This window comes from Canis lupus, chromosome 29 (genome assembly GCF_003254725.2).
Source record: "Canis lupus dingo isolate Sandy chromosome 29, ASM325472v2, whole genome shotgun sequence".
NCBI lineage: Eukaryota > Metazoa > Chordata > Mammalia > Carnivora > Canidae > Canis > Canis lupus.
This window is the reverse complement of record NC_064271.1, coordinates 8,454,367-8,467,054: the sequence shown is the minus strand read 5'-3', so window position 1 is coordinate 8,467,054 and position 12,688 is coordinate 8,454,367. Positions and strand designations below refer to the sequence as shown.

Below are 12,688 nucleotides of genomic sequence, written 5' to 3'. Positions count from 1 at the left end.
TTATGTTCCTTCTGGCTAAGTACAGCTTGTTGAAAGAGGTCAACCAGGATTTGAAAGGAGAGGAGGTAGGGCAGCCCGGGTGGCTCAGCGGTTTAGTGCTGCCTTCAGCCCAGGGTGTGATCCCAGAGACGCGGGATTGAGTCCCATGTTGGGCTCCCTGCATGGAGCCTGCCTATCCCTCTGCCTGTGTCTCTATCTCTCTGCCTGTGTCTCATTAATAAATAAATAAAATCTTTAAAAGAGAGATAGAAGGAGGAAAGTCCAAGGGGGTCAATTAGTTGTATGAGAAAAGGCTTGTCCTTTAGTGCCCCCAGCATGCTCATGGATGTGGCAGCTAGAATCTGTGATCAATTTGAGGTTAATCCTTGTACAAAGTGTGAGGTTTAGGTTGGGGTTAGTTTTTTTAATTAAAAAAGTTTTTAAGTTATGGATTTCTTTTGGATATGCACGTATTATTTCTCCCACACAATTCATTTTTGTTTTTAGATTTTATTTGAAGGAGAGAGAGAGAGCACAAGTGAGCAGGAGAGGGAGAAAGCAGGCTCTTTGTTGAGCAAGGAACCCGACACGAGGCTCAATCCCAGAACCCTGGGATCATGAACCCAGCCTAAGGCAGACACTTAACTGAATCACTCAGGTGCCTCTCTGACTCAATTTGTTGAGAAGACTATTCTTCCATTGAACTGCTTTTGCACCATTGTAAAAAACAAGAACAGCACCAGTTGATGGTGGTATTTGTGGGTGGCTACTTCTGGGTTCTCTGTTCTGTTGCATGGATCTGTCTCCACCAATACCATACAGTCCTGATTACTGCAAGTCTTGAAATCAGATAGTATAATTCTTCCCATTTCCTTTTTTTTTTTTTCAAAGTTCTTTTAACTATTCTGGTTCCTTTGCTTTTCTATATGTATTTTGGAGTAATCTTATCTATCTCAACAAAAGAAGGGATTTCTACCAAAAAAAAAAAAATCCTTGCTGATATTTTTATAGGAAATGCAGTATATATATATACCAGTTTGGGTATAATTAGCATAGTTTGCTCTGTTGAGTCTTCTAATCCATGAACACAGTATATATTTCCATTTACTTAGATCTTTGATTTCTCTCACTAGCATTTTGTAGCTTTCAGGATATAAGTCCTATATATGTTTTGTTAACATACAAACATGCAAACTTTTCATTTCTTTTGAGCAATTATAAATGGTATCACATAATTCATTTCAGTTTCCATGCGTTTATTGGTAGTATATAGAAATAAACTATATATAGTATACTAGTATACAGAAACGTAGTGAATATTTGTGTTTTTTTTTTCGTAGTGAATATTTGTATGTTGGCCTGTGACTCTGCTGAATTAACTTATTATTTCCAATCTTGTTATAGATTCCTTGAGGTGTTTGTTCTACATAGACTATCATCTCATCTACGAATAGCTACAGCTTTGTTTCTTCCTTTCTGATCTATAGGACTTTTGTTACTTTTTTTCTTATCTTATGATGCTTGTTCAAACTTCCATTACAATGTTGAATAACAATGGTGAGAGCAAACATCCTTGCTTGTCTTGTTTCCTGTCACAGATGGAAAGCATTTAATCTTTCACCATTAAGTATGATGTTACCTCTAAACTTTTTAAAAAATAAATGTTCTTTATCAAGTTGAGGATGTTCCCCTCTATTCTTATTTTTCTGAGAGTTGTAATCAATAATTGTTGAATTTTGTCAAATGTTTTCTCTGCTTCAATTGATCAAGTTATGTGATCTTTCTTCCTTAGCCTGATAATAAGGTGAGTAACACTGATTTTTCAAAATTGAACTAATCTTGCATCCATGTAATAAACTCCACTAAGTCAAGATGTATAATTCCTTTTATATACTGCTTAATTTTGTTTGCTAATAATTTATTAACAATTTTGGTAACTGTATCCGTGAATGATACAGGTTCATAGCTTTTGGTTTTTATTTCTGGTTTTATACTGTGTCCCTCTGTTGTTTTTTTAATCAGAGAATGAGGGTAAATGTTTTTTCCTCTTCTGTTTTCTGCAAAAGATTATGTAAGATTGGTATAAACTCCTTAAACATTTGGAAGAACTCTCCAGTGAAACTATATAGTAATGAAGAATTCTTTTTAGAAAGTTTTTTATTTAATTTTATTTATTTATTCATGAGAGGAAGAGAGAGAGGCAGAGACACAGGCAGAGGGAGAAGCAGACTCCATGCTGGGAACTCAACGTGGGACTTGATCCCGGGTCTCCAGGATCACTCCCTGGACCGAAGGTAGTGCTAAACCACTGAGCCACCCAGGCTGCCCTTTTTTCATCCTTTTAATCTAAGCATACCTATGTCATTATATTTGAAGTGTGGTTCTTGTAGACAGCATGTAACTGGGTTTTATTTTTATTTATTGTGCCAATCTTTTTTTTAATTGGTACATTCAGATTATTTACTGTTACGAATTATTGATATGTTATAGCTTAGTCTTCCATTTTATTTTTTGTTTTGCTTGTTCTCTTTGATTTTTGTTTGCCAGTTTTCTTTTACCTACCTTCTTTGGGATTATTGGACTTTTTAGATTGGATTTTTAGAATTCCATTTAGATTTATCTACAGTGTTTTTAAGTGTAGCTCTTTGTATAGATTTTTTAGAGTTACTCTAGGTATGTGTTAAATACATATAACTTATTAAAGTCTAGTGTTATAGGTGTTTTACCCATTTGTGTAAAGAATAGAAAACTTACCTCCTTTTATGGCCCTTTACCTTCCCCCATCTACAAACATTGGGAACCATATTTGGGTTGTAGTTTTGCTTCAGCTATCAAACATAATTAAGAAAACTCACAAGGAGCAGAGGCTACTTGTATTTATTCATATTTTTATATCTTTGTGTTCTCTTCCTTCCTATATTTCAAGAGTCCTTTTTTTTATAATTTCCTTTTTGTTTGGAGAACTTTGTTTAGCCATTCTGTGTCATCTCTGTGTTGGCATTTGTTGATTGTCTTGTCTCATTCAGTTTGACATCATTCTTGTTTCTGATGTACCAAGTGATTTTTTTTTTAATTGAAATATGGTCATTTTGGATATTATGGTATAAGGCTATGGATCTCATTTAGATTTTGTGTTCTATCAGGACTCCTATGACATCACTCTACCTCATTAAAGCCCAGTACAGGTAAAATTCCAGATTCCCCCCTGGGCCTCCATTACGGTGGTGGGAGAAGATCGAAGTTCATTCTGCACTGAGGAGTTCAGGCTCCCCACATGGCATCCTACTAATTTCCCTTGCTGAAAGGAGGAGGACAGGCCCACTGACACTGTGTGTCGGGTACAGGGGTAAAGGATGGTCTTCTTGGCCTCATTACCACAATGGGGTGGAAGATTAGGCTCCCTGGAGAGGAGCACTTACTGAGACCACAGTGGGAGAGCTTTTTGTCATCTGGCTCCTTCTCTGACATCACGCTCATGGAGGAGGGGGTATGTGCCTTTCACATGGTGGAGGTTTACACTCCACCCTCAGTCTTTGTTGGGAGTTAGGGGAGTTGGCTTAGAGGTCTTGTTATCTTCTCAAACCTTTCTGTCTTGCTCCCCTACTCCTTCCATCCTCTTTGGCTAGAAAGAGAGGAATTTTCTTGGGGCTTTTTCTGTTTGCCTGTTGGCAATATCAGGTTCCATCTTCTTTCTCAATCAGGGATATATAATGCACAAAGCAAACACAGGGACTCACCCCCATGTGGTTCCTCAATCCTGAGGTCCCTACCTGATCCACTGTCTGCTCACCACATTTTAGAATCTTGAGCATGCTTATTTTATATCTAATGTCCAGGGGAGTTAGTAGTTTTTAGAGGGAAAACAGGGAAAAACACAACTACCTCATTTTATTGAAAGGAGAAGTTGCACTTTTTTTCTTTCTTCACATTCTGTTCCTTTGGCCATTCAATACTGCTCAGTAAAAACTTGTATCTTGTATTTTGATTCATCTATTATGCCTCTTAAATACCTAACTTATGACATACAGACTTCTACTTCTTATATCTTTCAACTACTCATTCCTCCATATTCACCAGATTAAGATAACTAACTAGATAGCTAAATACATAAATGAATGTATTGCAACATGAAATGAAAATCATTTTTAAAAATATAAATTACAAAGAGATTTGTGATTTTCCCATGACTTTTCCATTGATACCAAGAGCTGGAATCTCAGATAAAACCCTCTAGTAGATGTAAAGAAAAGTGACAAGAATAGTAGAGAATTTTTTTTTTAAACAGGCAGATACTTATTTGCTGAGATATCATCAATCTCATCCTGTCTAAACATAGAAATAAGGACTGAGACTCAAAATTCTAAAAATTCACAGCAATTTATGATTTAAGTTTCCTAAGCAGACAATATTACATAACTTTTAATTGCTTGATTAACGATGGAAGCATGTTAAGCTGTCACCACTTTAAAATTTATAAGCCAAGCTCCTGTCAAATAAGCTGACATTCAGGCACTTCCCAAACTGCCTCTTCCACAATAATTTCACATAGTCATTTTTCTTTTTCTTTATTTCATTGTGACAGCTTCAACTTTTATACTTTCCAAGCGGACCACAGGCAGAAAGTTCCAACAGGAAAAATGATCACATTGTGTTTTATCTTTATTATCAAGATCTGAAGTGTTTTATCAAAAGGAGTTGGTCAATGAGGCCGGGCAAGTCCTGGAAGGAGCTATGAAGAGGTATAGAAATATGTGTCTGGCACACTTTGCACTCTTTTCTTATATCATGAAAATAGGGTAGTTTATGGAAGCCTGGATGACTCAGTTGGTTAAGTGTCTGCCTTTGGCTCAGGTTGTGATCACAGGGTTCTGGGATCAAGTCCTGCATCAGGCTCCTTGCTCAGCAGGGAGTCTGCTCCTCCCTCTTCTTCTGACCCTCACCCCACTCAAGGTCTCTCTCTCACACCCTCTCTCTCTCAAATAAATAAATAAAATCTTTAAAAAAAAAAGAGAGAGAGGGTAGTTCATATTGCCATTGTTGTATTTTTATTTCATAGTTTTTAAAAGATTTTATTTATTCATAAGAGACACAGAGAGAGGCAGAGATATAGTCAGAGGGAGAAGCAGGCTCCATGCAGGGAGCCCCAGGCAGGACTCTATCCCCAGAACCTAGGATCACGCCCTGAGCCAGAGGCAGACGCTCAACCACTGAGCTACCCAGGCATCCCTATTTCATAATTTTTAAAAAGATTTCCACTGAGCAGGGAGCCCCACACAGGGTTTGATCCCAGGACCCAGGGATTAGGACCTGAACAGATGCTTAATGACTGAAACCTCTAAGCATTCTTTTTTTTTTTTTTTTTTTTTAATTTATGATAGTCACACACACACACACACACACAGAGAGAGAGGCAGAGACACAGGCAGAGGGAGAAGCAGGCTCCATGCACCGGGAGCCCGACGTGGGATTCGATCCCGGGTCTCCAGGATCGCGCCCTGGGCCAAAGGCAGGCGCCAAACCGCTGCGCCACCCAGGGATCCCAGCATTCTAATTTTATTTCTATTTCCCACCATTATAATTCTCTCGGGTTGTCTGAGGTACAGATAATACCACAGTTTTTCAGTGTGTCATGGTACTTATATTCACAGATGAGTCTTGAGAAGGAAGCCTCAGAATATTGGAAGGTTTTCTTTATTTTTTTTAAAGATTTTATTTATTTATTCATGAAAGACAGAGAGAGAGAGGGAGACAGAGGGAGAAGTAGGCTTCCTACAGGGAACCCAATGCGGGACTCCATATTACATAACTTTAAAATGTAAATAAAAGGCTGGTGAGCAAAATAAGCTCCAAAGAGTGGGGCTGGTGTTCAGATCTGGATATTGTCATCTAAGAATCCCTCCGGGTGTTTCCCCACCCCCACTCCCACCCAGGTACTTTTAACAATGAAATCTGACAACCTACATCCGCTAAGTCTATCTTTAGGCCTAGAGCAACAGATTCACTTCCAAGCAGCAAAAGGAAATTTGATAGAATATGATAGGTGATGAGGCCCCTGGGTGACTCAGTGGTTGAGCGTCTGTCTTTGACTCAGAGTGTGATCCTGGGGTCCTGGGATCGAGTCCTGCATTGGGCTCCCTGTGGAAAATCTGCTTCTCCCTCTGCCTATGTCTCTGCCTCTCTGTCTGCGTCTTTCATGAATGAATAAATAAAATGTTTTTTAAATTTTTTAAAAAATACAATAGGTGATAAAGGCATATTTTGGTGTGCAGAATTTCTACTGCTCTGACACTAAGTTTTCAGGCTTAGAGCCCAAATTAAATTTCAATAAGACTTCCCTGAGCATTTTTCTCCAGAAAGTTAGCTGTGTCAGGATGGGAGGGTACAGTATTCTTGGGTGTTGGGGGAGGTATATGTGAAGGAAAAGCTGGACTAAATATTTTAATGAAAACTAAGGGTTTGGGATGACTAATAAGCAAGAGCAGGTGGAGAGAACCCACTGGAGGGTCAGCAGATATACAGTGTAAAGAAGGGGCCTCTTCTGGCCCTTAAGTTCACTGCCAGCTTGGGGTCCAGGCACCAATCATCAGCCAGGCTTGCAGGGTCAGAATTAGCAGCAAGGGGCCTAGAACCTGGAGAAACAGAATAGGCAGAAAAGACCAGAAGGAAACAAGAAGCCAAAAACTCATAGGGATGGGTCAGAAAATATACAGGACACTAACAAAAAAGGAGACCTTGAAAACAAACCATGTCTAGTTCTGAGGTTTACACAGGCTTCTTGTAAAGACAATAATCAAATCTGGACAATGAGCCTGGGGCTGGTAGGTAAAGATAAATGTAATCCCTTGGCTGGGATCCAGAGACAAGTTCTGGTGGGCACAACACTTACTTATTTTTTTCATTCAAGTAAAACATAGAACTCATAATGTGCCAGACAATTTTCTAGGTACTGAGGATACAGCAGGGAATGAAAACAATTCTCTGTCTAAGAGGAAATTATATTGAGAAAGATAATAAACAAGTTACAAATACTGCAGAGCATAATTTCAAGTAGTGGTAAGTGCTAAAAAAATTACAAATAAAATAATAAACTAAGAACCAGGGGATAGAGATAATAGAAAGGAGGCCACTTTAAATATATGTATTGTATTTGAGGAACAGCTTCTCTAGGAAGAAGAAATTTGAGGAGGGACCTCATTAAAGCCAGGGAAATTGCTATGTGATGATCCCATGGAAGAGTGCTCCAGAGAGAACAGAAAGTGCAAAGATCCTGTGGCGGTACTGAGTATGATGTGCTTGAAAAATTGTGGGGTCAGCGTGCTGAAAGCCAAGGAAGCAAGGCAAGGCTGGCAGGTGATGAGTTTGGAGAAACACTGGGAAGATTTTGAGGGTCTGACAGGCCCCAGGTTAGGAGTTTGGATTTTATTGTTGAGATATTTCTCTCATTGACTCTCTCCTAAAATTAAACCCCAACACTTCTTGGTTACCACAGATTTTCACTCTGTGCCTTATAAGTAACTATTCATTGTTGTCACAGGCAGCATAGCCACTCCATGCAGTAAAAATTGGCATCACTCACCCTGTGGGGCTCTTGGCCACAAGTCCATTTCACTGTCTCCACAACCTACAGGGGTCTCTAAATGGCAGTGCTCGAGCCCAGCATGAGTGGCTAATGCCATGTTCACGTGCAGTCACAAACCCCAAGTCCAGTCTAGATAATACAGTGGGCCAGACGAGGACATGCCTCAGATATCCACAAACATGCGATTCCCATAGCCTATTTTATATTTTCAAGTGCACTCCACTGAATTTAAAAAGAAAAACAAAACAAAACAAAACAAAAACCAACCAGGGGGAATTGTTTTGAAGTCCCAGAATCTTTCTGTTTAAAGTTATGGGGAAAATGGATGTATATGCTTTCCTGGATATAAAATATAACCAGAAAAGTAAAGCAAAAATAAAATAATTTCCATGCCAGGATAGGAAATTCAGAGTTTACATAAGGAAATTCAGAGTTTTCCAATAAGGAAAGTTGGGCCATAATTATTTAACAAACATTGTTGGATCTGGATAAGCAATTGTGCTCCCGTTTTCATTTTGGAACATATAACTATGGAGACATCCTGGATCTGACACTATTTAGCCACCCATCTTTATAGATTTAAGCGTCATCTAGCTCTGCTACCTGCCATAAAAATATTTCAAATTCAGGTATCTTGCTTTTGCTTTCTTATCAAAATAATGGACATTTACCAAGTGGCACTAAAGTGATAGGGCATTGTTCTTGAGAAAATACATAGTAGCTAGAATACAGGTAGGTGTGAGGAACAGGTTTGTGGATGCAGGTAAACTAAGTCACCTCCTGGTTCCATTACTGTCTAGTTGTGTGGGCTTCACTGTGTTACTTCACTTTTAATTCCTTAGTCTCTACATCTGGAAAACAAGGATAAAAAATACCCACCTCATAATGTGGTGAGGACTGAGATAACACAGGGACCCCAACATAGAGTGAGGACTTCATCAGTGGCAGTTTTGTAATAATTATAGATTATTACAGAAAGTTACAATAAGAGTATGGCAAGGTCACCTGGTTTCTTTCAGTGGCTTCATCTTACATAATTTTATAGGGAATTAACATCAGTATAATGTATGTGTATAGATCTATGGATTTTATCACATGTATGGATTCATCTAATCACCACCATGATCAAGCTACAGAAGTATCCTATCACTCCAAAAGGCTCCCACTTGCTACTCAGGAAGTCACACACCCTGTCACTCCAGCCCTCACCATCTTTATCCTCCATCAACCACTACTGATCTGTTTTCCATCTCTGTAATTTTGTCATTACAGAAATGTTTTTATAAATAGAATAACATAGTATGTGACCTTCTGAAATGGACTGTTTTTTCACTCTTGATAATGCCTTTGATATCTAGCCAAGTCATGGCATGTATCAGAAAGTGTGGGTTTTATTAAAAACATCATGCAATGCTCATCATGGTAAGGTAAGTATATTTATCACCTATCATCATACAATGTTATCACAGTATTATTGACTGTATTTCCTATGTTGTACTCCTCATCTCCATGACTTAATTATTTGCAACTGGAAGTTTGTACCTCTTAATCCCCTTTACATATATCACCCATTCCCTCACTGCTCCCCTCTGGCAACCACTTGTTTGCTTCTGTATTTGAGTCTGTTTCTGTTCCATTTGTTTGCTCATGTTCTCTTTTTTTTTTCTTAGATTTCATATAGTATTTGTCTTTCTCTGGCTTATTTCACTTAGTATAATATCCTCTAGGTCCATCCGTGTTTTTGCAAATGGCAAGATCTCACTCTCATTTATGGCCAAGTAATAGCCATATATACATTTCACATCTTCTTTATCCAGTCATCTATCGATGGACACTTGGGTTGCTTCCATATCTTGGCTATTATAAATAATGCTTCAATGAACATAAGCAGTGCATATATCTTTTTGAAATTAGTGTTTTTATTTTCTTTGGATAAATACATAGTAGTGGAATTATTGGATTTTATGATATTTCTATTTTTAATTTTTTAATTTTTAATTTTTTGAGGAATCTCTATACTATTTTCCACAGTAATTGCACCAACTTACATTCCCACCAACAGTGCATGAAGGTTTCCTTTTCTCCACATCCTCACCAGCACCTGTTATTTCTTGTCTTTTTAATTCTAGCCATTGTGGCAGGTGTGAGGTGAGCTATCATTGTGGTTTTGATTTGCATTTCCTTGATGATGAGTGATGTCAAACAACTTCTCATGTCTGTTGGCCATCTGGATGTCTTTGGAAAAATGTCTATTCAGATCCTCTGTTCTTTTTTAAGTTAGATTATTTGGAGGTATTTTTCTTGGGGGGGGGGGTATTACATTGTATAAGCTGTTCTTTATATATTTGGGATATTAACCCCTTATTGGATATATCATTTGCAAATATCCTCCCCCATTCAGTAGGTTGCCTCTTCATTTTCTTTTTTCTTTTTTTTTTTTTTTTTCTTGATGGTTTTCTTCTCTGTCCCAGAACTTTTTATTTTGGTGTAGTCCCAATAGTTTATTTGTGCTTTTATTTTTCTTGCCTGAAGAGACATATCCATAAATATGTTGCTAAGGCCAATTTCTAAGAGATAACTATGTTTCCTTTTAGGTGTTCTGTGATTTCAGATCTCACATTTAGGTATTTAATTCAATAGTTTGTTCTTTTTATACCTGTGTAGCATTCCACAATATGAAAGTACCATTTTTTTTTAACCATTCATGTTTTGAGGACCATTTCAGTTGTTTCTAATTTGGAGCTATTACAAATAAAGCTACTTATGACAACCCTATACAGGTGTTCGTCTGAATATAAATGTTTTTTTTCTGAGATAAATTCCTAGGAGCATGATTGCTGGGTTTCGTGAACTTTTCTAACAGTTTCCTTACTGACATAATTATAAGCCACAAATGTGTAATTATTTCAGTACAAAAGATTCTCAATAAACTCCTTGAAAGATGAAGAGAAGTTGAATAAACTCTTTGGATAATATTGCAAAATTATACTGGTCAAGATAATTAGATTATCTATTAGATAATTATCTATTAGATAATTAATGATAGGTGCTCTAACAAACAACCAATAGCTCAAAACAGTAAAAGTTTGTTTCTTACCCAATCAATATCCAGCGTGGGTCAGGTAGCAATTCTGGATGGCTTCCTCTCTATCTTGTGACTCTTTGTATTTTGATGTGCCAGTATCTCTGCCATCTTTGCTTTCAGCTGGATGGCTGGAAGAGGGAAGGAAAGGATATGAAAGATAGCTCTGGATGCCTTAGGAGTCAGGCATGCATATGGCATACATCACATTTGTCTATATTCCATTGGCCAAAACCAGTCACATAGTCTCTACTTAACTGCAAGGGAGGTTAGGCAATTTGGTCTTCCAAGAAGAGGCAATGGAGCATTTATCTGGCTAGGCTTTGTGACAATGTGAACAGCAGGTGTGACCAGGTAGAAAAATAGAACATTTTATTTTTGGTATCAAAACCTTGCAGGTTGCACTAAGTCTGGCTTGAGGAAAACTCAGTAGCAATACCTGAATCACTTCCTATGAAGACAACTAATAGAGTTAAAGAAAAGGTAATGGCACTTGTAACAGTACCAACAAGGATTTATTGGTAGTTATAATCATTAAAGCAGTTGAAGCATGCTGCATGTATTAAATTCTACTGACTGGAAGCAAGCAATCTTTGGGAGGTACACGAATGGAGATGAGATACAGAAAGAAGAGGTGGAAATGTGCCAAGACCAACCACACTTGTTGGCTCTGAAGAGCCATTCTCATTCTACATGCTATAGCCAGACTGAAGCCAGGTGAAGCCAGGATCAGCAAACCACAGCCCACAGGTCACACCCAGCCCTCTGCCTGTTTCTGTATGGCCTGGGTGCTAAGGATCAGTTTCACATTTAAAGAGTTGAAAAAAAAATCAAAGGAAAGAATGATATTTGGTGACACTGGAAAACATATGAAATTCAATTTCATTGTCCATAAATAAAGTTTTTTCAGAACACAATCATACTCCTTTGTTTATGTATTGTCTAATAACTGCTTTCACACCACAATGACAGGGTTAAATGGTTGCAACAAAGGCTGTATGCCTGAAGACAAAGCCAGAGTTATTTACTATCTGGCTTCAGTTTGCCAACTCCAAGTATAAACCATCTGGGCCTAATAGTTGTCAATGGTTTTGAAAATATTGTTAAGTTCATGGAAGGCTATGCCCCTTTTAAAGCCAACTTTATTTAATGGCTTTTTTCACATTGGAAAAGTAGCATTGCTATTTTTTTAAAGATCCACTCTTAATAGACCTTTTTCAGCTACTTGTCACAAGAGCAATCATGTGAGACTTAACAATCACATTCCTGAGCCTGAAGGGATAATGATATTGTCCCCAAAATCCATCAGCGTTGACCCTGGAGTCCCTGGTCTGGAAAAAGAACTGCAACACGTCCAGCTTTTGAAGAGTCCTAAAATATTACATGACTATAGCATAATTCTGTTATATGACTAGAAACCTTTAAGTACTATGAAAAAGATTCTCCCCAGGCATAAAGTACACAAGTTTCTAACTGTATTTAGAAATCTTCAGTTTTTCCAAGCTTACTTGTTCCCCACTGAGCAGCCAAGTTCAAAAGAGCGTCAGCAGAAAACAAAATTTTCTTTAAAAAAAAAAATGTTCCCATAGTGTCCATGGTGTGAAATACTTCATCTTTTAAAATAACCTGCAAAAATTCAGCATTAACATCACAATTTACAGAAATGAACGAGTAGCACTTGAGTTATTTTGATATTCAGGGAAAAGCATGTGAATCTTTTCCTCTTGAACTGTCACATACCATGCCTTTTCAACAACTTGCAAGGTTGTTCTCCACATCTGATTTTGCTTTTTAAATGTGTAGTTGGGGGCAGCCCCAGTGGCGCAGTGGTTTAGCACCGCCTGCAGCCCGGGGTGTGATCCTGGAGACGCGGGGTCAAGTCCCACGTCGGGCTTCCTGCAGGGAGCCTGCTTCTCCCTCTGCCTGTGTCTCTGCCCCGAATAAATAAATAAATAAATATTTTTAAAGAAATGTGTAGTTGGTATGAGCGCTGGCTTGGAACTCAAAAGGCCCAGGACCCAAATTCCCCTCTGGTACTTTAGTTGTGT

The 12,688-nt window shown here is 38.1% G+C and overlaps 1 protein-coding gene and 1 long non-coding RNA gene across 6 annotated transcripts in view; one reads left to right on the top strand and one right to left on the bottom strand.

The window, feature by feature from the left end:
* Positions 1 to 12,688, bottom strand: part of LOC112678481 (uncharacterized) — an 81,709-nt gene that overhangs the window by 22,267 nt on the left and 46,754 nt on the right. For all 3 annotated transcript variants that reach the window (XR_007406959.1, XR_007406958.1, XR_007406957.1), the window contains exon 3: positions 10,656 to 10,771. The gene's annotated coding sequence lies outside the window, so the exon portion shown is untranslated. The remainder of the gene's footprint in view (positions 1 to 10,655; positions 10,772 to 12,688) is intronic.
* On the top strand, positions 3,171 to 11,606 carry LOC112678480 (uncharacterized). 3 transcript variants are annotated; one of them, XR_003147605.3, is made up of 5 exons: positions 3,171 to 3,466; positions 4,562 to 4,718; positions 7,138 to 7,329; positions 8,831 to 8,985; positions 11,039 to 11,606. It is a non-coding gene; the product is annotated as an uncharacterized LOC112678480 (long non-coding RNA). The 3 variants fall into 3 exon arrangements; XR_003147604.3 differs by having other exon boundaries at positions 8,636 to 8,985; XR_003147603.3 differs by having other exon boundaries at positions 7,138 to 8,985.